The following is a 26,813-nucleotide window of genomic DNA, read 5'->3' as shown; positions in this document are numbered from 1 at the left end:
TAAAAATTATGGTTTTTGTTACAGTTAATCAGATTTTTGTTTCGTAACATGTTCCAGCAAATATGAATTTTACGGAAAAAATTACCGGTACCGTGAGTGCTGGTATTTTTTACCTAAATTTTTCACAAAATTTATGTAAAAAGCCGAGCAATACCAAAATTTTTACCGAGTTATAGTGAAAATTTCTATAGTATAACAATATTTTCCAATTGAGTTAGGGCACAACATCAAGATTGCATAGGAAATGTCTTCATATGCCGCATTTCCAATTATGAACTGTTTCCTTTGAACTGTTCATAATAGGAACGCACCCTTTGCCCCGCATTTTCGGGCATTAGTTTCTATGCAGTTTTAATCCTGATGTTGTGTCCTTAGAAGTTAGTCGCAACATTTACGCAATCCCCTGTTACATAAAACGCTTTTAAACTTGAGCAAAAAATGCAGTAAAAATGTCATTTAAAAAATAATCTATAGTTTTAGGAGCAAAACTAATTTCAGATTTGAAACTCCGTGTCAGGAAAGATCAAATATTTGTATAAATGTAACGAAAAATTCGCTCCTCAGTGTTATTGTACTATAAAAATGTGAATTTATCCATTGGCATTTATTTTACAGCGCCTTTCATTTCAGCTAAATCCATAATAAAATTTTATATTGTGTATAATAATTTTAAAAAATTTTGGTGTGTTTTTATAGGAAATTTTATACTTACTATTTAAATTTGTTGCTCTCACTGACTTAATAAAGCAAAATAACAAAAATATGATAGTTAATAAAATACCACTGAAAAGTTTAAAAAAAAAAGATTACAGGATTAAAAACGATAAAATATTTTAACCTACCATATAATACAATAAAAATGCCTTAAAAATGTTATTGAAATTACAACAATCTTCCCAAACATGTTAAGCATTGAAGAATGCTTGAAAGTTTGATTTAATCGTAACAATTTTCGTAAAAAATATACCAATGAAAAATTTGCTATAAATTAGACAGTAAAAAATCACAGTAAAAAAATTACCAGTGTCAGTCATTATTACTTTTCTGGCACTTTCAATTTCCTGGACATTTTGGTTTTAGACAAATACAAGATTTTTCCCTTAAATATTAATTTTCACGAAATTCCATGTACTTTTTCCAAGTGATCTATGATGTAATAAAATCCAATATTTTACTCTAAAGTAATGCAGTTTTAAGCTCATGGTTTAATTTAGAATAACACTGTATGCTCAGAAAGTTTATTAGTCTGCAAAACATTTAAATATTAGAAACTTTTGTATTATTAATATTTTTATATTATTAATATTTTTATATTATGTTACAGTAGCAGATGTGGAGAAGAATATTTTGCCAAGCATGCTACTTGTTTCAAATATTTTCAATATTTTTTTATAAAAAAGTAACTTTAAAATAAAGATTGAAAGTTAATGTTGTCTGACTCTCTTAAATCGAGTAAAAAACAATTTCACCTGTCATAGCTGTTAAAAATAGCTAATGGGTAGAGCTGATTTTTCAAAAAACTGATTACCAGACCTTGAATTTCTGCGCCGCACCCTTGATATTAGCGACATTCTTTTTTGTTTCAGAAGACTTATAAAAGTATGTAATTCCAGCGATATTTATAGATGTATAAGATTCTTAAAAAAAGGCATTATTCTCATACATCTAATTTATAGAGAAAGTACTGAGAAAAAAAGTATGGTCAAAACTGTTAGAATATTGCAGAATTTACCATGTTTCTCTCGCTCTGAGAAAACCAAAAAGATTGGTAATTTTTTCCGAAGCGCTTTGGTAGTGATTTTTGTGAAATTAGCAATAAAATATGGTTTTAAATTTAGTGACAAAATTTGGTAAATATGATCGAATTTAATAATTTTATCATGCTACTTTAGAAAATGGCATAAAAATTATTTATTCGAATAAATTTACTTTTTAGTTTTGTAATGTTTATTAAATGTATAGTAATAAAAACTATTATTTTGAAAACCAGTATTTCCTGTAAGCCATTACCATTTACGCAAAAATTACCAAATGAATAGATAAAATACCGTATATTTAGGATTTATTAACAAGAATTAGGGTTGTTTTTCCAGAAATGTGTTTACCATACTGCACGGTCTCCATGTAGGGAAGACTGTTCTTAGTTGTCAATAAGACTAATTGTCACAAAACTCAACCCTTTTTTTTAAAAGGTTAAAAAAAAAGCCATGAAATAATATAGAGCCATTACATTATGACCACCCTGCTAATAACATGTAGGACAACCTTTATCCCTCAAAACTGCTAGCACCCGCCGTGGCATTGATTCCACAAGGTGCTGATAGGTAGTCTGAGGTATCTGGTACCAAGCGCTTACCAACTGGTCCTGAAATTCCCTCACATTGCGAGGGGGTAGCGTGGCAGCACGAATTTGGTTTTCCAAGTAGGACCACAAATGCTCTATTGGATTAAGGTCAGGTGAATTTGGGGGCCAAGACATGACTTGAAAGTCACTGGAATGTTCCTCGACGATTCGACCCTTATGACCTGGTGCATTATCCTGTTGGTAAGCACCATCCCCCGCAGGAAAAACTGTTGCCATGAATGGGTGAACCTGGTCTGCAACTATGTTCAAGTAGCTTACAGACGTCAGGGATTGTTTGTTCTATGAGGATTATGGGTCCTAATGTGCCCCATGAAAACATTGTTCCTGGGCGAGAAACCATGAAAACCTGGGCGAGCCCATTGTTATAGATGGAGGGTGGTCATAATGGAATGGCTCTTCGGTGCATGTCTAGATGATGCAATTCATTAAATCTGATTGGAGTTTTCATTGCTCATATATTTTAACTTCTTACTTCGATAAATGTTTTTGTTTCTCAAAAAGGCATTTTTTTCTACTGCTGATTTATTTTAGAGTTTAATGAATTCTTAATTTATAGCTTTTAAAATTTTTCTTTTTGAATAAATAGTTTCCAATGAAAGGAAACTATTAAATAAATATAATATAGCTCTAAGGAATAAAGCTCTAAGGAAAGAAAATGCCTTAAAATGTGAAGTTAGTTGTTTAGTTATTATTTATAACAAATGACAAATAGGTATAAATTTATATCACAAATTTGGAAAATAAGCTTAGGAAATTTAAGTTATTAACCCTTCCAGCTCTGAAAGACTCTTTTTATGAAAGAAAGAGCCCTGAAAGACTCTTATTATAATTAATCTATCTGAGTTATCAATAATTATTAAGTATTAATACTAATTTATATCTAATATTAACCTATTTAATTTATAAATTTCATGTTTTGTTACCATCTTAGACTACATTTGTTTCACACCATTCCATGGCTATTTGTTTTTGTATAATTTTAATTAACCATGAATTTAATACGCATTCTACCATATATCGGATACTATTCTGAGTTTCATTTTAATACAAAATAACGAAATGCATCTCGAGTGGCAGCTAATTTCAATAATAGTGATAATGTTTTTAAAAATTTTAGAGGCACTCTTGTACAAAAATCTTAAAAAAAACCTCATTAGTAAGAGTGTTCCAGCGGTTTTTATTAGTTTAATACGTTTTTAGTCAAACATGAATAAAACCTAAATTGTTTTTAAAAAATTAAAGGAGTGTTTATTATGAAACAGTTTTATTTATTTTAACTATTCAAGAATTAAACAATGTTGACATCCTCCCAAAATAAGCAGACATAATGATTGAATGCTGCTCCTTAATTCAAATGCGTGTTTCGAAGTGATCCTAAGTACTTATTTACTTGTTTTGAGATAAACAAAAGCAGATATATGACAATGAAAGAAATAACAGACATCTTCATATAATTATAATCGCATTAAAAGGGCATTTCACTTAAAATGTATTTTTCAACTCCCGTCTCAATCCTCACGATGTTCTATTCGATTTTTTTTTCACTTTCTGATACTCTCTGCATAAGAGGATGCTTAATTTCACTTTTTAGACACCCTACACGCATATTTAAGTGGGGGAAAAAATCGAATATCATGCAAAAGATAACAGCGGTAAAATAAAGTCAAAAACTAAAGAAAAAAGAGGCGCGACGGGCGTCCACTAGAATTATAGTTGATGCTGTTTTCTTTCAAAGCCGTGGTTAGTTTGTTGGACTCCTTGAGAAAAAACAGGTAAGAGAAATAGCAGGATAAGATGCCTATTCTCGCGCATCGCATTAGGAATGTTCTGATCCTTCCCCTTGAATAAGTAAGTTCTAATGATAGGGGGTAAGTTCTGTTCTCAGAGAGGCGGAAACTCAGAGAGTCTGCTTGCTTCATTGCCATTCAGGTAAGTATAATCAAACTGAAAATGGCTGAAAGGATTGCAATATTTGGCGAATTTATCGCTTACAAAGTATTATTATCAAACCAGCAATTAAGTTTTACAAGAAAAACTTACCTAAATGATCACCTACTGATAGAGCAGTAAAATTGTAATCATTGTCATATGGGTTCAGTTTACTTAATTGTTCTATTGTTATTGAACTCTTGATTATATATATATATAAGTATATTCATTAAATAAAATTTTAAAACAATTATTAAAAAAACAATCTGTAATATTTATTCTCAAACTATTCATTTAAGATATAGAACATTACTGATTTAAGAAAAAATTATTTTTAATTCGAAATTTCAGACGAAAGTAATGATTACTAAAAAGTACATACGCATAATTTTACATAGACATAATTATTTAAAAATATTGATCTGCATCCTTTAATTTCTTTAAATAACTTTTGCTTAAATTCCAATCTGAAACATGTGAAAAAAAGTAAAGGGAAAAAGCATTTCGTAAACATTTATTGGTAGATACTGCCATCAGTTTTGCAAAAACATTTAATAGACATAGATTTCTTAAAAAAACGAAGGTAAACAATTATTCCTTAAATACTAATTTATTCGCAATTACTAAGAGCAATTTTATAAAAAAAATTTTTTAACGTACATGGCTTTTGCTTTTTATCCACATAAGATCAAGATTATTTTGCTCAAAACTTAGACGTAAGAAAAAAAAGCTATAAAGCAATTAACAACCAATTATAATGATTAGTGATTTCTCCAGATATTAACTAATACAAAATTTCATATAAGAAATAAAGCAAAATTTTGCTAAGTACACTTATTGGCCTCATGTTTGCTTTTACCCTTTTGACTTTGAAGGCTGGATGTAGCATTGAAATTTAAATTTTTGCTTATTTTGCAACAATTGTACAATGTGAATAAAGTAATATTTTTTTATAATTTTTATTGCGAAATAGCTAACATAGAGAAATTAAATAAAATATTTTGAATTTTAAATGAAAGCATATTATGGAAATAAGTTTTAAATAGATTTTCCATCACATTTCTTTTCTTTTCCAAAATTTAAAACACGCGGCAGTTTTTTGTAAAGAAGTTTATTTTCGCTTAAAAATTCTCTTGGCTTTCCTAGCTGAAATAAACAATGACATTTTAGAATTCTGTCGATATCATTTATTCCATCTAAAACGTTCTGTTTGGCTGGTTTTCGAATGATTACGGGCTGGTAACCCAATTGTACAACGTGCGAAATTTAGACTAAAATATATTTTTTAAGAAAAGTAAAAAGAAAACGATCGAAAAAAATGAAAGAAAACGTCGAAAATGAAGGAGCATTGCATCCGATGAAAAGAGTAAAAAATTTTGAAAAAAGAAATCTTTCTTCATTCTTTTGCTCACACACACACACACGCACACACACACACACACACACACACACACACATATATATATATATATATATATATATATATATATATATATATATATATATATATATATATATATATATATATATATATATATATTATTTTCTGAAAAGAGATAACTGATTCTGCTGCAATGGTGAGCTTCAAGATTCTTTGAATCTAGTACAATTCTGGATTAGGAACACGCCCAAACATGCCTTATTCTAGAGTTTTTCTAACTTTGTGTTTTACCAGCAGATTTTATTTTCCGTCTTTTTTTAATATATTTCTTTATCTTTTTTCTTTATTTTTCGTAGTTTTATTTTCATTTGTATTTTTCCGCCCTTTGTTTCAGTTTCAGCCGTTTGTATTTTTCCCCCACACCTACTCCCGAAGCCTTGCAGAAGAGCGGTAACCTCGTTCGTTTATTGGAAGTTTAACGCAGGATAATTCTACGTTCCGAACAGAACTTGAAAGTAAAACAGTTTTTCGTTGCTAAGGAACTAGTAGATATTTAAGCCTTGTCTAAGGCCCTTTTTGATTTAAAAAGATATCTCTTAGAACTATTTTTAAACGTTAGGTATAGCTTTGATTAAAGATTAATGATCCGGGCATTGAAAAAAAAAGTTTTTAATGGGGTGAAAATGTTTTACCCTTTCATGTAATTAACTCAAGTGTATAATTAAACTACGATATAATTAGCTGAACGTGTAATGCATTATTTCATTTAAAATGTGGTTACACAGTAGGAGGAAGTCTAAAATATGTGGGGAAAAAATTCGTAAACACAACATGATTTAGAATATTTTCAAAGAAGCTTGTTAAATCACTGAGATAAGATTGGTGTGAATAATTTAAAAAAAAAAAAACTTGTAGGTCGTTGTGTAGGTAAAGCAATTAATTTTAACCAAGTTTGAAAAATTAAACTAAATTTTTTAATTTTTAAGATTTTAGCTATTTCAATAAATTATAAAGAATAGCAATACAAAAGAATAAAAATAGAATTATTATTCTAGAACTTTTAATTCAGTAGAAAGACTATGAAAAATTGATGAAGAGTTTAAAATTCGTAAACAAAACATGATTTAGAATATCTTCAAAGTAGCTTGTTAAACCAATAAGATAAAATTTTCGAATAGTTGTGAATAATTAAAAAATTGCAAATAATTGAAACTAATGATTGTGACTATGTCGTGAAACTTATCTGTCGTTCTGGGGATAACGATATTAATCTTTTCAAAAATTGAAAAATTAAATTAAATCTTTTAATTTGTAAGATTTTAGCTACTTCAATAAATTTTAATGAATACTAAAAAAAAAAAAAAAAAAAAAAAAAAAAAGATTAAAAATAGACTTAATATTCTCGAATTTTTAATTTAGTAGAAAAGGGGAACAGAATGAAAAAAACAAGAAAGAGAACAAACCGTTAATTAGATTCAAATATTGATTTTTGCTTTCAATACGATGCATTGACATAAAAGCGACATTTAATGTTTGAAAATCCGGTGAAACTTCTTAACAGTGTAAAAATTAGCCTTCTTTTTCAAAAAAAAAAATGTCAGATTTTTAAAGTATTTTATCTAAAATAACTATTGTGAGGAAAAAATTTTAATAGTAGATTAGTAACAGTATATCTTAAAAAGTCAGAATTATTCTTTACACTGTTTTCATTCTGAATTGAATGATCAAAATGCAGTTTATATATATTATACATTCTTGATCTTTAGTTTTAAACAAACCGATTTATACAAAGTTGTTTGAATTTATTTTCAGCTTTTATTTTTAATAAATTTTTTGAACCTTTGAAGCGTGCTAAACTGATCTCAAATGATTTTGTTTTAGTAAGAAAAGTCAAGCATTTCCGCTACATCCCGTTACGGGCCATGGGGATCATGGAGGTTAAGGCTCCATAATTTCGTGACCAACGGTATGATTGTGGCAATCATTGCGAGAAATCCACTTTTACTTCCTAGACAAGTTGATACCCATCGATCTGAAGCTGGGTGGGCTTGAAGCCACCGTAAGGGATCGAACCCCAGTTCCGTACTATGACTTTTCAGTGCCTTAGATTTTGTTTTAAAGATGTAGTACATTTAAATCAGGACATTATTATAAACGTAATTACGGTAATAGATAACAAAGAGTACTAGAAAAAAATAAAGTATACGTGTCAATAAGGGTAATCACAAATTTTATTAAACTAATTAAAAAATAAATACAAAAACACAAATAGTAAATTAATTAATGATGGACTGTCTGTGTCCGTAACATTTTATATAAAGATACATATTTGAGTTTAGTTAAGCAATTAAAAGGGCTTCGAGGAAATAGTTGACTGAAATGATTTAAAACTGTGATTAAAGTTATCGTTAATAACGTTAGTACTTACGATATTACGTTATCATTATTATGTTATTAGTAATTTTTTATAAAGGAGAACACTTAATGTTACTACAATGCAAAATCTGTGCACAAATCCGGTGTTGAAAATTTCTATGTGGATAATTGATTTATTTCAAGTCAATGTCGATCATTAATGTATGGATTGATTAATTTTAACACTAATAATTGCTTACTCCAATCTGCAGCTTTTTGATGAAGAAGGTTGTTAGATTTGGCAAATAATTAATGCATTAAACTTATCGGTGATTAATATTAGCAGCGAATAATTAATATATTAAACTCTTTAACTAAATTCTTGTTTGAAATGATGGAATGTATCTTTTAAACTTAGAATAAAAGCTTTTGGCCTATTATTAGAAGTTGAAAAGTGAGTAATTGTGTAATTTTAATCAATGATAATATAGCGTTGTTTACAAGAAATGCTTCGGTGAAATATGAGTTCTTCACTGAAAAACCGGTCTATTTAATACCATTCAATCATCTTTATTGATTGATAAAAAATATTGATTGTTGTCGATTATTTGTTAGGTAATTTCAATTTTCTTGTCGGATTGATTAGCCAAACTACTCATATGAGCTGTTTATGTATGGCTGCATAATAAAGACATTTATGTTCTCATAAGACGCGCACAAATCTGTCAATTGCATAAAATAATTTCATAATAATTAACTTCTATTCACATTGGGTTTTGCTCCAATTCATATTAATATTCTGTCTGTGCTGTGTATATGCTTGAATAACAAAATGATTTTATTTTAAGAAATATTGTATATATTCATCCTAAAATTATGATTCCTGCTTTTGATTGTATCGTAAAAGTAATTTTATTGATTCTTATGAGTGTCATATCTTATTGTACGGAGAAAAATTCTGGTAGAATAACCGCACTGCATAGTAATAACATTTCTGGTTTTTAAAATTATTGTTCTTATAATAACTTATCTAGTTAAAAAAATAAGGCTAATTTAACCAAATAAATTCATTTTATGCCATCTTTGCTATTAACTGCTACAAACTCACAACTTTAAAAATAGTAATAAGGCAACACAGGCTTCTTTACATCATTTAGTATAAAGGAACATTCTGAGTTCTACACGATACGACTAACTATCCTTGGTCTTGGTGCAGTTAAACACATAACACCACTTTGGTGTAAAGTAATTGCTCCCAATTTTGGTGTTCAGTAACACGAAAATTTTTTAGAGAGTAAATAACATCTTAACTACAATGATTGAAATAATAAATGTAAAAATACAACTCTAATTTCAAATTAGTGTCAATTGCATAAATTATGAGACCAAATTTCCATATGATATTCCTAATTATGTTTTAAAGAACTGGTATGGATAAATAAGCATGAAAAATCAAACAAAATAAAGTTACAAATTAAAACAAAATTAGTTTCAACTTATTATTATTAATTTGAAATCAGTATTTTTAAAATTGTTAATGCCTGTTAAAAATTCAGTTAATCATAAAAAAGCAATATTTTTGTAATTCAAGAGCAATATTTTCTGTAAATTTTTAAACGTATTCTGTAAAATTACTTTTAATTTACTATTTATTAATGGCTAATTATCAACTAGGAAAAATAAAGAAGGATTTATTTAAAATAAAGACCAGAATTAATTGACTTCCTTGAGCACTATCCAAAATAATAATCTTTGAAAATGATAAATTTAGAGGAAAAAATTAAATTAGATTAAAAGTATGTATTTAAAGATTTAAATGTTTCGGCTAAAATGTTTAGTTTATTAAATAATATTAAATAAAAAAAATTTTTAATTGGAATTATTTTTTTAACCATTTACACTGAGAAAAATAATATGGTCAAAACTGATGGCCGCTTTGGTAATGATTTTGGTAAAATTAACAAGAAATTAACGTGCTTTATAGTATGTGAAATAATTTGGTAATTGAGGAAATATTTGGTAAATTTATCATCATAAACTTAGATAATGGTATAGAAGCCATTTATTTGGCTAAATTTACTTTTCAGTTTTGTAGTTTTTACTAAATGTACGATAATAAGAACTGTAATTTGGAAACCAGCACTTCCGATAAACTGTTCCCATATGAATGGAAAAATTTCCAAATGCATGCTTTTATTTACCAAAATTGCATTTTTTGCTTTTATTTACCAAAATTGCAATAGGTTTATACTATGTAATAGGAGGATTTTAAATTTCTTTTAAAAATTTTTTTTTCCTTTAAAATACATTATTTCATTATTCTTAAATATTATTGAATTTTTATAAGTTTATTTTATATTGCATATTTCATAAATGAAATTCAATTACTACTCTGAAGAAATTTGTGAATAAAATTTTCCCTTCTATGATTTCAAAATCAATTTCTTTTTTAAATAACTTGCTTTTGTAATCAAAATTTAGAGATACAAAGCAAAGTTGTAAAATAAGGCTTGTTTTCGTAAGAAAATTAAATCTTGCTTGTATTTAATAAAAGTATTTTTAATGTGTGTCTGATCCCTGTCTCTTAATTCTTTTTGCTCTTTTGATAGAGCAACGGGATGTTCCTTCGTTCCAAGCTGAACAGATTGTCTTCTAATGGCCTACACACAGACAGACAGTTCCCAAAATTAATGCCATCGATTCTGTTCAAGGACGAAAAGGCCGCCACATTTAAATCAATTCCACTAATGCTGTTAATGTATGTTTCCGTTTTGTTCCTCCATTTTTCGTTTGTTCAAGCTTCATTTCCTTATTCAATGAAGATATAGGTGCCGCATCAAAGTGTTTCACTTTTTTAAATCATTCCTCCTAATGAGTTCAGTTTGATGTATACTCAATTATTGCCACTCATCATTTACATCTTCCGTTCCAGAAATTAATGTTTTTTTAGAGAATCTCCAATATTTAATGTATCTCATGTTGTTTACAAATATTGATAAAAGTCGCTTTCATTTAAACGAAATATTAATTTTTGAACTATGTGATATTAGCATTAAACTTACATGAAATAATGAGCCGTATGTATAAGTTTCCTTTTCTCATTAAAAAATGAATGTTAAGTTTCTAAATTTTGAATTATTTAATATAATCTTTTATATTTTGATGTAACATTTCTCGGCAGAGAGAAGAAATTCTTTATAGTATTTTGAATTTAAAACATTTGAGGTCAAATCTTTTTTCCATGTAAGTTTATAGAATTTATAAATCGATAATAATTAGTAATACAAATAACAATACACAGTAAATTAGTAATTTCCTCGGGCTACAACTCCATGTATTAGGCTTGAATATACGGTTTTTTGAAACAAAATAAAAAAGATCCTACTGAAAGAAAAATGGATGAAATCGAACCAGATGAAATTTGGAATATTTGAAACAAATCAAGACAAATATTAATTATTGAAAAGAATATTAAATGAAGTGAAATATGAAATGATAACACAATATTGTAAACAAATGAAGTAATACTTGTTTCTTTTTGGTAAAAAAAAATATTTTAGCCTAACTCAAGACAACCATCTAGCCTTATAAATTTCATACTATTGTAGTTTTCGCATACATTAAAAGCATTAATTAATTATTTAAGATTCAATAAACCAGAAATTTTGTGGAGGAATAGTAGAAAGTGTCTTAATTACTTTCGCTTATTTTTCACTCTAAAAAATATTTTCTTAATAAAATATTTCTGTCTGACCAAAAACAACCGTCTTACAATAAAGGTTATTTAAAAAAGGACAGTCTTTACTTTCGAAATTTAACCACTTTTACATATTTCATTAAGTGACAGGTTCATTTATAATCAATAAGTTTCACACCTAACACAAATGAATACATTTTGCGATGATATTTCGCTATTTGCAATATTTTTGCAACGCAACATAAAAGCAAAGAAATATTTTCCTTAATTTCAATATGTAATTTTTAACAACTATTACACATTTCAATAAGTGACATAATAACACACAAAATTCCAATCTTATTTTTATACTTTATTCATCATCTCATTTTAATACTTTAGCTACTTGAAGTTAAAAAAAAAGAAGCTTTCTTTACTTTGACTATCAACCTTTAAACAACTATTGCTGATTTCAATAAGTTACATAATAACAAACATTTCGTTCCAAATACTGATAGATGATTTACTCAATAAAACCAGGAAAGAATTCTGCAATATTTTAACATTGTAAAAGTAAAGAAGATATTTCAATAAATGACATATTCATTTATGACCAACAAAATTCCCACTTCATTCCTAACACCAATGGAATTCCCGTGTTAACAACGAAAGATTTCCACAATATTTTGCTAGTTCAGTTCTCCCAACTTTTTCTTTCTTGCATCCTTTTTCAAGACAAAAAAAAAATTCAAATAAAAAAAGATGATGGAAGACTAAGAAAAGAAGGGGAAAAAAACTTTCAAGCACTTCTTTGGGCGACGACTAAAGGCAACCATACTTCTTTGTACATTTTTCCTCAGTGTAAAGTATCATTGTTTGTTGGAAGAAAATTTCTTTCCTGAACATGGTTAAGAACAAAAGTGCAACCACCCTTTTCTCCCCTCTTTCTTATAACGGTTCTTAATATTCTTACCTCCCCCTTTAACGGAGCTTTTTTAAATACGTTTCTTCACACCAATGCACTTTTTGATGCGTAGATAATAATCAAATGATTAATGGTAATGTTAACTTCATGCGATGAACTGTCCTTTACTTTCAAAGTTGCGGTGAAGAAGAAAATAATAAAAACTCGGAATTAATGACCTTACGAACAAAACTCGGCAACAGACCTTTATTTAAAAAAATAACCGAAGTGTGCTTTTTTTTCCTTCTTTTATTTTCTACCACCGTACCTAAAAACCTTTTAGGGAAAAACTCTTCCTGTAATTTACTTAATTATATTTCCGTTAATTTTTTTCTTTCCCTCCTGGCTGATGTTTAAATTGGGCTACATCCAATTTTGATCTTAATAGTAATTAGGCTAAATGATCCCGAAACAAGTGGTCCATAGGGTATCACACTAAGTACCTAAAAGCAGAGCAATCTAAACAGTTTACACGGATGAAGTCGTGGGCGATCAATACTTTTTATTAATATTGATTTTATAAGATCATTAGACAAAATGTTATTTTTTTCATCTTCTCTCCTGCGGGTACATTTTTTCATCAGTACTTGCTTGCGAAAAAATCAAGACAAACTTGATTGACCAGAACAAGTAAGCCTCAGTGAGATTAATCGCAGAATTAGAAAAAAAATCTTTAACGAAGGAAAAGTTTCAGAAAAAATGTCGGCTTTAGAAACTAGTTAGCGTAACAAGGTTAAATTGGAGTATGTTTTAAACAAAATCAAGGAGGGTTCATTTTTTAGTGCTTTATTTTGGGGGCAAAATGAAATGCGATTTTTTGCTTTTTTTTGTTTTTATTTATTCCTACTAATTTAATCTTTCTTTTATATTTTTTTATACAAAAAAAAGATTTTTCTAATTACTTTTGAAAAACATTAAATGTAGTTCAGTTTCCAAAAGGGAGTCTTGTTCTTGCTAACAGGTTTCCTAGAGTTTTGTAATTAACTATTCTATATTCAAAAGGGGAAATTTTTTTAAAAGAAATTTATTTGACCTTTTCTAAATGAAATGAGTAGTTTTTGTCATGATTAAATTATTTTCAGCTACGGGGAAACAAAGATTTACATGGATAATTATTTAACGACAGTAAATTTCAGGGATCAAAACTATTTGGTGGTCTTGTAAATAATTTAATGGTTTTATTTGCTTCACAAATTGAATTACGTTTAAAATAAATTGTATTACTGTCAATTTTAAATAATAAAAGAAGTTGACTTAAAAAAGAAAAATGATTGCCTATGTTAAGTTATTTATTTTGTTGTGAAAAAATACTGTTTCAATATGTTGCAATTGATATTTTATTGCTCACAATATTCTTTTTTTTTAAAAAAAAAATATATATATATATATATATAATTGCTTTCTTTATAATATATTTAAATTTAAATTTTTTAGTTTTGTTTACTGAATGTTCATGAATGTTTTTCTAATTACTTTTGAAAAACATTAAATCTAGTTAGCAATAGAGTTTTTTCAACGGGAAATTAGGGTTAACAGGTTTCCTGGAGTTTTTTAATTAACTATTTTACTTACAAAAAACACTTTTTTAAGAAGAAAGAAAGTTAAAATTCAGGTTACCTTTTCTAGATGAAATGAGAATTAAATTATTTTTAGCTACAGGGAAACAAGGCATTTACATGAATAAATACTTAACTACAGTAAATTTCTGAGATCAAAATGTTTAAACTATTTGGTGTTCCTGTAAATATTTTAATGATTTTATTTACGTTGCAATTTGAATTACGTTTAAAATAAATTGCATTACTGTCAATTTCAAAACAATAAAGGAAGTTGCATTTAAAGGAGAAAAATTATTGTCCATTTTGTTGCGGAATAATACTGTTTTAATATTCTGTGCTAGATGTTTCAATTTTCATTAATGTTTCATTAAAAAAAGAAAAAAACTATAATTGCTAATTTCTTAAAATATTTTCAAATGCAAATTTTTGATTTTTTTCTTTTTTCTTTTGTTACAGAATGTATGCGTTATACGTAAATTTCAAGTACATGTTAACTAAGTATATGTTTAGAAATTTAGTATTAAACTTGTACACCGAGAAAAAAAAAGCATGGTCAAAACTATTTTAATGTGGTAAAATTTACCATGTTTCTGGCTCCATGGGAACACCAAAAAAGTAATTTTTGACGAAATGATTTGATACTTATCTTAGTAAGATTAGCAATAAAATATGGCTTTATAATGGATGATCAAATTCGCTAAATGTAAAATTTGGTAACTGCATCACGATACCATCAAGCATGGCATTAAGCCCATCTATTCGGTTTAATTAATTTTAATTTTTATGTTTTTTAATAAATATGTTGTTATAAGAATTATAATTTTGAAAACCATAATTTCCGGTAAACCGTTACCAATTGAAAGAAAAAATAACCAAATGTACGGTTTAAATACCGTATTTTTTTTTTTAACCATAACTATAGTTTTTTAACAGAAATGCTATTACTATATAGTACGGTAATTTTACCAGAATTTTTTTCTCCGAGTAGATTATTCAGATTACGCCTTAAATACAATTATAAAATACATTCTATGCAAGAAAGTATTTTATACATTATTGTGCAAAATGAACTTATAGACCATTATAGAGTATTTAGTGCATATTTTACTTCCTTTGTATATTATTATGGAATGTTTAGTGGTTGGAAAGAATATTAATTACGTTCGCAAATGAAAAAGAAATAATCTTTCCCATTTCTAAATACTTTTTTTCAGTATTAAAAGCATGTACTTTTATTGATTATTTTGCTTAGTTTAATGAATCAAAAGCATAGTCTACTAAATACAATAAGGTATATAATTAAGTCGGAAAAAGATTTTATAGGAATGAATGGTAAGGATGTTTTATTCACTTTCCTCTCTGTTACTAGCATAATTGTTTTAAATTTATTGCTTTAATGTTCATTTGATTTCTTATGGTAAGTTCTTCTTGCGTTCTTCTTTTAAATTTATCCAGCCAAGTAAATATACTTGCAATTATTTTTATTTTCATCCCTGTTGCTCTTCCATTCTGCTGCTGCTTTCATGGTAACTTCATTTAATGACTTTTAATTTAGTATTTCATTGAATATTAAGTATACTAAAAGAAATATAAGTAGGCAGCAATATTTGGAGGGCTAAAATAAATAATTTTCAACGCAAGAGCATTTAAAATTTATCTCTACTGTTAGCTTTCCTCTCCGTTGCCTTTTTCAATTCTGTTACCATGTGTTCATTAATCCTAACTTCCTTATATAACATAGCAGAAACAAACTTAAGTGCTTTGTGTTTTACAGTATAGATTTGATTAGAGTGTAATGTTTTACTGCTTCAGATAACCTACTTTTTTTATTTAAACACGCTTGAACATAAGTAACAGAAGGGAACATAATGAAAATTTATGCTAATGCTTTATTTTTTCATTTTATGTTTCAAATCAAAAAGTGTACCGCTTTTATTGACAAGAAACATTCCAATTTAGCTGAAATTTTTATGAGTAGTAATTCTAATTTTTATTTTTTATTTTTCTAATTTTTTATTTTAAATGCATCTCTGTTTTGAAAACGAACATTACACTTCAGAGCCAAGCTACCTTCCAAGGAAATATTTTTACTCGAAATTTTGTACTATATTTTAACTATAGCAAATTTTCAATGCTAATTTTTCCACAAACAGCTTTAACCTTTATTAGAATCACAGTTTTTAGCTAAATTTGAGATTAAATGATATCCTTTTTAATTAAGGTAAATGCCAATAATATGTAAAAAAGAATATTAATTATAAATAAATAAAAATAATATAATATATTTATAAATAAGTAAATATGACAAAAGTGAATGATAATATAATATAGCAAAATTTTTTGTCTGTAAATTTCTTATGTGTATAACTTGTAATAATCATCCTTCCGTTGTTATATAAATTTAATAGCATGCTAAATTTGACAATAAAAGAAAACTAATATTTTTCTGATTACTGACATTCAACTGACTCAGTTAAACTGATATTTAACTGATTGATTCATACATACTCAAATTTCAAAGTATTATTTTACGAATTAGCATTAAGTATAAAAATTTTCATTCAAATTCTATGGAATAAAAATTTATGTCAAAATAATTTTCATCTATTAAATTTCATTAAAATTTCTGAAAACTAAAATAACTCATTTGTAAAAGAGCTGAATTTACATACACTGTGAATTGGAAAATTATTGAAAAAGAAAGAAAAAAAGAAGAAAAAGCTTTTTTTTTATCAAAAGGTAGTTACACGAAAAAAAAGTTTTAAAAAATTTGATTTCAAAGGTTTTCATTTAAAAAGTTAAAATCAAAGGTTTTCTGGTTGAAGTTTTTATAACATGCTTCATGTTTGATAAAAAAGCAGCTCTGTTTAGAGCAAAAATAAAAATTCTAGTATAAAATAAAATGTCAAATACTTCTTTGAAACCTATTATTTAACAATAAAAGTATCAACAGTAAAAACAATTTATATATTTTGACTATTTCATTAACATCCAAATATTCCGTTTAATCAAGATAAGGAAAAAATACATTTCAACAAATTTAGATAAATTGTCTCCAAGGTTAAGGAAAGAAACGGAATGATTTCATTTTATCAATCTTTGAAGCTAAAGATCCCCAAGGGTCCACTAAAAAAAATCACTTCAGGGATGATCTACCCTGAATGGACTGACCACTGGGACTTCTTTAGAAAGCAAATCTTTTACAACCAGCCAAGTGTCATTTAAGGAAATGGATCACCAACTAATAAGGTTCCGAAGAGTTAAAACCACTGCTATATCACGATTATATCATACAATTTGGATGTTTTCACAGTTGTTGTTGTTGTTTTTTTTTTTTAACAATTATACAAGTGATTGATTGTGGCGTATTTCAACAAATCCATCATGAGATTCAACTTATTTATAGGCTAACTACTTACTAACTTACCAAGAGTTTGTTCGGGATTTGAATTTTGTTTGCTATTGGTTTATCACTTTCAAACATATATTCACAAACATGAATTTCAATTAGACTCAGTTTCTTAGTTTTATTACCCGTTACCTCAGTTATAATTCAAACAAAGTTTCAATTATGAATATTGTGAATTGCCCTGCTAAGTTTGCACTACGTAATTATTAAGTTCCTATCTTAATAAGGCGCCAAGTTTCAGAAAGATAAACTTTTATTACCAGTCAAGTATTCTTGAAGGAAATGGATCACCAACTAATAAGGTTCCGAAGAGTTAGAGCCATTTCCATATCGCGATTTTTTTCACGATGCTATATCAGAAAATTTGGATGTTTTCACAGTTGGGGCATTTCGGAACCAGTGACTAATTGTAGCGTATTTTAGCAAATAAATTATGAGATTCAACTTATTTTTAAAAGAGTTATTCAGACGAGGCTCCTAGGTTATCCTGATTTGAATTTTGCTTAAAGTTTAAGTATATGTTTTCTTTCAAAAGAAAATACCGATATATGTGCCACATGAAGAACTAGTTAAAGTAGGTTTTTCTGAAAGAGTAATATCGTAAAAATGTGTTACGGATTTCATTAGTTTGGGGATTCAAGTTACAGTACATGTTTTCTCTTGCACATTTACGGAATAAATTTACAGAATAAATTTATTGAAAATCTTAGTAAAAGGTATTTCTTAACTGTTTGTTTAGTGTTTTATTAATTTATTTTTAACTATTTATTTATTTATTTTTATCTATCTGTTTATTTATTTTAAATAAATAAGCATTCTTTCACAAAATTACATGATTTAAATAGAATTTTCCTTAAAAAAAAATACAGTGCTATAGAAATTATTCATGATCAACCAAATATCATATAACTTAGTTATGAACCATGATAACTAGTTACAAAGCATAATAGCTACGCATATAGCTAATCACGCTAAATTACACTAGTTAAAATTAGCTACCTTGATAAATTGTAACTAATTTCTTAGTATTTTTAATAAAAATATATATTTTTTATAGTAACTACTTTTATAAAATATTTTTATGATCTAAATAAACTTCAGAGAATTAAAACATTTCTAAATCGTTCGAAACAAACCTCAGCAACAAAAATTTGAAAATAAAATCTAATATTGCATTATCTTTAAATTTTACATTCTTATTAGAATCATAAAAATAATTTTGAATTTTGTGCATTTTTATATTTGAAAGATCAAAAGAAAAAAATAAGAAAAAAAGTCATTCTGAGTCATAAAAATCATTTTCAAAATTTTTGTTTGTCAAATTGGATAAGCCATAAAACTTGCTAATTAATAATAATGATAACAACTCCCTAAATAATAATCAAAATAGGACGCATCACAGAATTTAAAAGAACAACTCAGATTAAGAGTCAGAGTAGTGAAATCATTATAAGATTTATTACTTTTTTCAAGACAAATAATAAAGATAAACCTCTAGACTACCAGAATAGGAATATCTCTCTTAATAAAGCTCAAAATAGGAAACTACAAGGAATTAAAGTGATAAACTCAAAAGATAGATTAATTTACAAGAGTTAAATTATTGTTAATAGTTATTATTAATTATTTTTGTTGTTACTAGTTATTCTACAAAATAATAGCAAACCAGATCTTAAAACTTTATTCTTTTTTTTTTAAGAAAAAGGAAAAAAACATTGGAAGGGAAGTTAAAAGTAGAAACAACTCAAAATTAAACTAACAATATTAATTAACTTTTAAGTGCCAGAATAGTGTTTTTTTTTCTTCTTTTTTTTTTTGTTATTTACTAAATATTACATGGCAAATTTGATTAAAAAAAAATGGTTAACCAGATCATTAAAATATCCTCCCATTTTAAAATCAAATTATTTACGTGAACTCAAAACTATGAAGAAAAAAAAACATGATATCTTTAATGATAATAAAAAACGGGAACAATTACACAAAAAACTCATAAGATTTTCCAGTTTAAAAGTGTCAAAAACTCCTTTAACCCATAACCTTTCAAATATCAGTGGCAAGTTCTGCTTTTATTATTTGCTAGTTAAAGAATAGCTAATCAAATCAGAAACATAACTCCATTTTTTTTAAATTGAACTATGAAAGTAAACCTCAAAACTTTAAAAAAGAAGGAAAAAAATATTAAATATAGAAAAAGCTCAAAATTAAAAATATTGATTAACTTCTAAGTGTCAGTGGCGTGTTTTTGAATAATATACTAATTGTTAAGCAGAACAATAAAATATTCCCCAATTCTCAATTCAGATAAACCCAAAACTATGTATGAAAAAAATACATAATTCCTTTGATGATAATAAATGTAGGAAACAGCTCATAATTTAAACAAACTACTCAGAAGATTGATTAGTTTATAAGCGTCAAAAACTCATTTCGATCCATATACTTTCAGCATTGTTAGAGGCATATTCTTTTTTTATTGTTACAAGTTATTTGGAAAAATAATAATTAACCAGATCAGAAAATATTTTTTTTAAATTTGAATAATTAAAATGAACTTTAGAGCTTAAAAAAATTACTTGAATGACAATTAAGGATATGAAACTACTTAGAATTTAAATGAGCAACATACATTGGTTAATTTTGAAGTGTAAGTTGCGCGTTTTTTTTTCTTTATTATTATTATTATTATCAGTGGTTCCCACCAGTAATGAAATTTTATTTGTCAATAGGACCATCTATAGGACCATCTAGGTATTCACATAGTGGTCGACTAACCTAATATGGCAAACAAACTGGAGAGGAAAATCGAGCTTCATAATTAGATAGTTCATGATGTAGTGTATACATCAAAAATTATTTATGTCCATTTATAATACCCTAATACTTAGGTTCCATAATGATTAAAGATTAGTATTTATAAAAATTAAATAATAAGAAGGCAAAACAATATTAAAAAATAGATTCAACATAAAGATTAGAATGCTGAGACCAAATAAATAAATAATTGAGGAAAACAAAAAAAAAAGAATAAATGAAATATTGAATCTAAAATTAATTATCTAAAAATTATAAAATTTTAAGTGAAGTCAAATCTAAGATAGCAAATTGCCATTTCACTGATGTACAAAATGCAAACAAAAAACAAAAATGTCAGTACAAATGTCTCTGCACAAAAATGTAAACAAAGTAAAACTTATAAATTAAAAATTTCAGCATTTAATTTTTAAATTTCTTGTTTCTGATTCTTACAGTTGTTTCATTTAGATACCACGCAGTTGAATTCCAAACTACGCATAGAACATTACCATTAGTACAACAGTCTTCTTTTAAATCCATGGAATTCAATCCAAGAAACTATTTTTTTTGCTTCTATTCAAGGCTACAAGATTTGTCGACCACACATATGATTTTAGCGACATTCGTAGAATATTTAGAGACAATTATTGCCATACTGGCGTGATCCCTAAATCATTATTTACTAGCTATTATCCTAAATTTGTTTCAAGATAATAGTTTACCAGATCACTAAAATATTCCCCTTTTTTCGAAACAAAAAACTAGGAAAAAAATTGAATTCTCCAATAATAACAAAAATAGTCTAGAAGGTTGAATTTAAAAGTGATTAATTTCCTTTTTTATTGTTTACAAGCCTTCAATTTATTGCAAAATGATAGGTAACCAAAAGAGGAGTGGGAGAACTGATAAATGAATAATCATGATTTGTCGCACGCGTAATATTGTCGATAACTCAATTGCAAACCATTAAGACTAGTGATAAACGAGCATTGAAGTAACATTCTAACCATCTTTAACCTTTAAATGAAGTTGACTTAAGTGAGATCAAAAGCGCGAACATGATGTATGAAAGAGCGTAAGAAAAAATATATAAAGAAAAACTTCCTCTGAGCCTGAATTAACGACTTGTCAAACTACCATATGTCAACGTATTAGAATGGTTGAAATATGACTCTCACATTAAACACTGCAGAACAATTCATAGAGATCTTTGTTTCCATACCTCTGATCTTTTTATTTTCTCCAACTTCGGCTAACTTGCATACTTCCCCATCAACAGCATAATTTCTAGTTAACTGTCAAACTTGATGGACGTGTTACGGAGACATTGATTAATAGTCAGTGTTTAAAACTCTTCTTAACGATACATTCATAAAGTCCAATTTTATTTTGCTAAAAGTTCAATTGTGCGTTAAAATATTGTTCTCTGCTTATGGTTGAGTTTCACGCGATGAAATAGAATTAGTTATTCAGGAAGTTAATGAAGATTTTATTTAATATCTGAAGATTATATGATAGTTATAAGTGCAGGCGGGGAGAAAAAATTCTGGTAAAATTGGAAATAATATGGTAAGGACACTTCTGGTTAATAAAACCAAAATATGCGGTATTTAAACTATCCATTTTTTAATTTTTCTATTCATATGGTAGTGATTTACCAGATATTCCAGTTTTCAAAATTACGGTTAAAAGTAAATTGAACTGAAACGTAAATTGACTGAAAAGTAAATTTAGCCGAAGAAATGATTTCTATGCCATACTCAAAGGTTTCATGATAACATTATAAAATTTTACCAAATTTTATGTATTATGAAACTATGTTTTATTTTTAATTTTATCAAAGTGCTGCGATACTGAGTTTTTTTAAATATTTTTTTTTAATTTTTTTTTTTCTTATTTCGGAATTTCCACATAAAAATGACTATTCCACAAAATATTTCAAAATTTAAATTACATTATTTTTCGGGTTTTTTTCATGGGATCACCAAATCATTTTTAAAATAAGTTGATCTTTTAGTTAAAAATGCATTAGTTTCGGTACTATGTTGGAAATAATCTAAAATTCGAATATAGTAAAGGATATATTTTTTAAATTTTTTTTAACAATAAGAAAAAGATGTTTGGTGGCATTAAAGATCAAGGGGAATTCCTCAATTGTAATAATTTATCGAAACAAATAAAATTTTAAATAGATTCATTATTCATATATTGAATAATTCCGATATTATACAGATAAATTTTATTGCACTATCCTTCTGTGTTTATATCTTTTAAATCGAAAATACTAGTAACATCATCAATTCTGTATCTTTTAAGTTTATCTAATAGATACAGAATAGAAGAATAGATGCAGAATTATAGATAGTCATTAATTTATTTAGATGATATCAAGAACTCAATACATTGTAAGAAATAAATTCCATTTTTTTAAGGAATGAAAAACATTTCTTATTTTGGCCTATACATGACCGAGCTCAGTAGTAACTTAATATTAAAACTTTTAAATACATTTTAGCAACATATGAGTATTTAATTAACAATAACCAGGTACAAATTTGTTTCTGACGTTTTGTAAACTCAGTATCAAACTTATAACAAACAAGACACCTGATTAGAGTAAAGCATTAGAGTAAGTAAAAAAAAATTTTTTTTGTTCATAATGATTTTAAATATTAATTTTTTTGTCTTTAAAAGAAACAGAAGGAAAAGCAGAAAACAAAACTACTGTAGCATAAAACAAAACTACTTAGCCGACATTTCTTCAATTTTTAAGAAAATGTGTTTTAATGTCTAAACAATCCGAAAGAAGAACTACTTTTGACCAATGTGGAGACAGGGACTAGCGTGGAAAAATTGTATCCATTTAGTCACAGACAATCAGATTTTAAAACTTTCATATAAATGGGTATAAAACTAATTTTATGTGTTAAATTTGGATGAAAAAAATATTTCATGCATAGATAGAAAAATATTTTGGACAAAAATAGATACAAAACGCAACGATACAAAAATATTTTGGACAAAAATAGATACAAAGCGCAACGATACAAAAATATTTTGGACAAAAATAGAAACAAAACGCAACGATACAAAAGGATTTGGACGAAAATATTTCACGCATAGATACATATTAATAATTTTTTTTTTTTTAATAAAATATTAATTTTATGGATTTGTCACGTGCGGGAAGAAGCACTGGAATTAGTTCTTAAAAATAACAACTCATCTTTTTAATATTTTACCTCAAATATCAAAAATGCAATTCTTACAAGGGGAAAGCAATTCAGGTAAAATTACCGTACTGTATGGAAGTGACAATTCCGGTAAAAAAATTAATAAATAAATTTGAACCGAAATATACCAAAATATGTGGTTAATGCAACCAAAATAAACGGTATTTAAACGATTCATTTAGTAATTTTTCCGTTCGTATGGTAACAGTTTATCGTAAATTCTGGTTTTTAAAATTATTTATTGCTACACGTAACAAATTGATGAAACGTTTGTAAAAACCTGCAATATAATCATGACAATGAATGTGAAGTCTAATAAATCTATTTAAGTGTCTACTAACTGAATGGAAGTTATTATCCAAGCGTATTGAATATTTTTAACCTTCAATAATTATGAAAACAATACGAGTAAAACGCAAGAGGGAAAAATCGAACAAACTTTTTAGAGACATGAACACCAAGGGGGGGGGGCAATAATTCTTTCGAATTGGTGCTTGCTTCAGTTATCATCACATATTCAATAGACCCAAGTCTGCATAGTAATTATATGACAAGTAAAAATGCGAGAAAAATAAAAAGAGCTTTACAAATATCGTCGCTAATTTACTACTAGTAAAAGAATCCATTTATTTAACCCAATCAAAATATCGAACAATGACTCAGCATCGGAGAGAAATAATCAATAACGATTAACCCACAGATCGAAGGAGTAAAAAAGAAAAACAAATAAATAAACAAACAAGTAGGGAGAAAAACACTGTGTTTTGGCAGGTGATCTGAATGTCATATTCAAGTGCTCTTGTCAAAAACTTTCCTCCCTGTCCAACCACCCCTATTCACGTAACGAATCAAGAATAGGTAGAGAATTTGCTTTATTTATTTATTTTTTTTATTCTCTTACGTTTCTGGTAGAAGTATTTTTTCTCCTGAGCAAGTTATTTCTTCTGTCTATCAATGATTAATTGGTATTCTGGGACCGAACTCTATAATCATAAGATGATGAATAAAACATGTACTACCTTACTCTTGGCATTGACCTTACTTTGGCTAACGGCGATTTTTCGCCAGATCTGGATAAGGTCACCTCTGTAACTTCTAAGCCCCTGCTTGTAAATTAGTGCATTGGCCATCGGCAAGACTAAGATGCTGGAAAAATAAGTGATATTTATTGATGAAGGCAGAGACAAAAATGGAGAATCTCACCTGATTTGTTAAGCTGTAGCTAATTTTTTTCGTCTAAAAATGTCACTGACACTAAAAGTTGTAAATCAATTCAATGTTGGAAAACATAAATAAAATTGGAATGTGGCGAAAAAAAGAAAAGAAAATTATTCGAAAGAAATTAAACGGCTAATTTCATGAAATAGCTTCACTATATGTTGCTTGTTAGATTTTTTAATAGAGAGAATGGAAGGAAGTATGTTTGGCAGATGTCTATCGCCTTGAAAGTTTTTTTAAATAATAATGCTTAAAGGTTAGAGATTTCTTACGTAACAATTTTATTTTTTGGAATGATACAATTGATTAAATAAATAGTTTTTTCCTAACTGTATCATTCAAATGAATTATATTTTATATAAAAATATTTGACTTTAAATCTTTACATAATTGTATTAGTTTAAAATGTATTTATTGATGAACGCAATCATATTTTAAAAATCTCCTAATTTTCCTGCCTATTTTATTTATTTATTTATTTTCGTAATTATTTTTACTTATTGATTTTTTTTGCATTGTTTTGATATACTTATTTATTTGTTCAATTTTTGTTTTTGAAAAACTATTTTTTAAATGATATACCAGTTATTTATAGCCTTTTACTTGCATTTTCTTTCTAGAAAATTCTCTATCTGTATTTAAATTTAGTTAATACTATTGTTAATAGCATTGTATTTGGAATTGTTTTAGTATTGTTGCTAAATAATTTAAACTATCATCTAAATATATTAATAATATAAACTACAATTATTAATTTAGTCTTTAACAAAAGATTTGAATGGTGAAAGGAAAAAATGTCACAAAATATAATTTAGAATACAAAAAAATATCTTTCTTTCAAAAAATATAATCATAAATTTTACCTATCCCAGTTTTTTGTAAGAATGTGTTAGCTGAATATGCTTGAACATTTTTAATAATGTGGTACCTTATAAATTAAAAAAATATATACTTGATTTATACTAAAACTAAATAGTATTTGTTCAATATTGAAAAAGTGTTCTGTGATTTATGAATACAGATGAAAGAAAGAATTTTCTTACAAAAACGTGCCAATTGCAAACAATTATTAATCAACTGAAAATAATTATGCTGAAGAAGCCTGCAATTCTTTTTGGGCAAAAAAGAATAAGTCTTACACTGAGAAAAAGAAAGTATGGTCAAAACAACCAGGATATGGTGAAATTTACCATGTTTCTGGCTCTATGGGAAGATCAAAAAGAAATTTTTACCGAAACTCTTTGATCATAATTTTAGCAAAGTTAGCAATAAAATGTTGTTAAAATATGTTAAAATTTAGTATATGTGGTAAAATATGTTGATTTTAACATAATACCTTAGAGCATGGCATAAAAACCATTTATTTGATTAGCTTTGTTTTTCAGTTTTGTATTCTAAATGTTCCATTATTAGATCCATAATTTTCAAAACCAGAATTTCTGGAAACCGATACCATATGAACGGAAAATTTACCAAAGGAATGATTTAAGTATCATAAATTTTAGCTTCAGAACTAGAATTATTATTTTTTTTTAAAGAAATGTCTTTACAATACGGTAATTTTACCAGAATTTTTCTCACCGTCTCACAGCGACCGCCTTCAAATAATAATTCCTTCATATTACATTTTTAGTTATCGTAATATTTTGCAAATAACAAACTATAACAAACTATTTATACAAGCTTATCCAAACAGGATTTTAACTATTTATACAAGCTTATCTAAATAATAACAAACTATTAATACAAGCTTATCTAAACAGGATTTTAAGTAAAATTATTGATTTGTATTAATGAATAGAATTTTGTTGTAACACATAAAAGGGATAATTTTTTAGAATTTTTTAACAGTTTTAAAAGCACAACTTTTATTTTTCATTGAAAATTTTCTTAATGTAATAAGAAGCAATTTATTTTAAATTTTTTTC

General features: G+C 27.0%; 1 protein-coding gene and 1 long non-coding RNA gene across 11 annotated transcripts in view; one reads left to right on the top strand and one right to left on the bottom strand.

Moving 5' to 3' along the window:
- LOC107444120 (homeobox protein Hox-D4a) overlaps positions 1 to 26,813 on the bottom strand; it is a 232,196-nt gene that overhangs the window by 93,511 nt on the left and 111,872 nt on the right. The gene's annotated exons all lie outside the window — the stretch shown is intronic.
- LOC107444121 (uncharacterized) overlaps positions 1 to 26,813 on the top strand; it is a 244,955-nt gene that overhangs the window by 175,790 nt on the left and 42,352 nt on the right. For 3 of the 9 annotated variants that reach the window (XR_015431003.1, XR_015431002.1, XR_015431004.1), the window contains exon 3: positions 10,640 to 10,788. The exons of the other annotated variants lie outside the window; for them this stretch is intronic. This is a non-coding gene — a long non-coding RNA (uncharacterized LOC107444121). The remainder of the gene's footprint in view (positions 1 to 10,639; positions 10,789 to 26,813) is intronic. 9 annotated transcript variants of the gene reach the window in all.

Source organism: Parasteatoda tepidariorum, chromosome 12, assembly GCF_982258835.1.
Source record: "Parasteatoda tepidariorum strain Cologne lab strain chromosome 12, Ptep-v5.0, whole genome shotgun sequence".
NCBI lineage: Eukaryota > Metazoa > Arthropoda > Arachnida > Araneae > Theridiidae > Parasteatoda > Parasteatoda tepidariorum.
The sequence above is the reverse complement of the archived record's forward strand: the minus strand, read 5'-3'. Positions and strand labels throughout refer to the sequence as shown.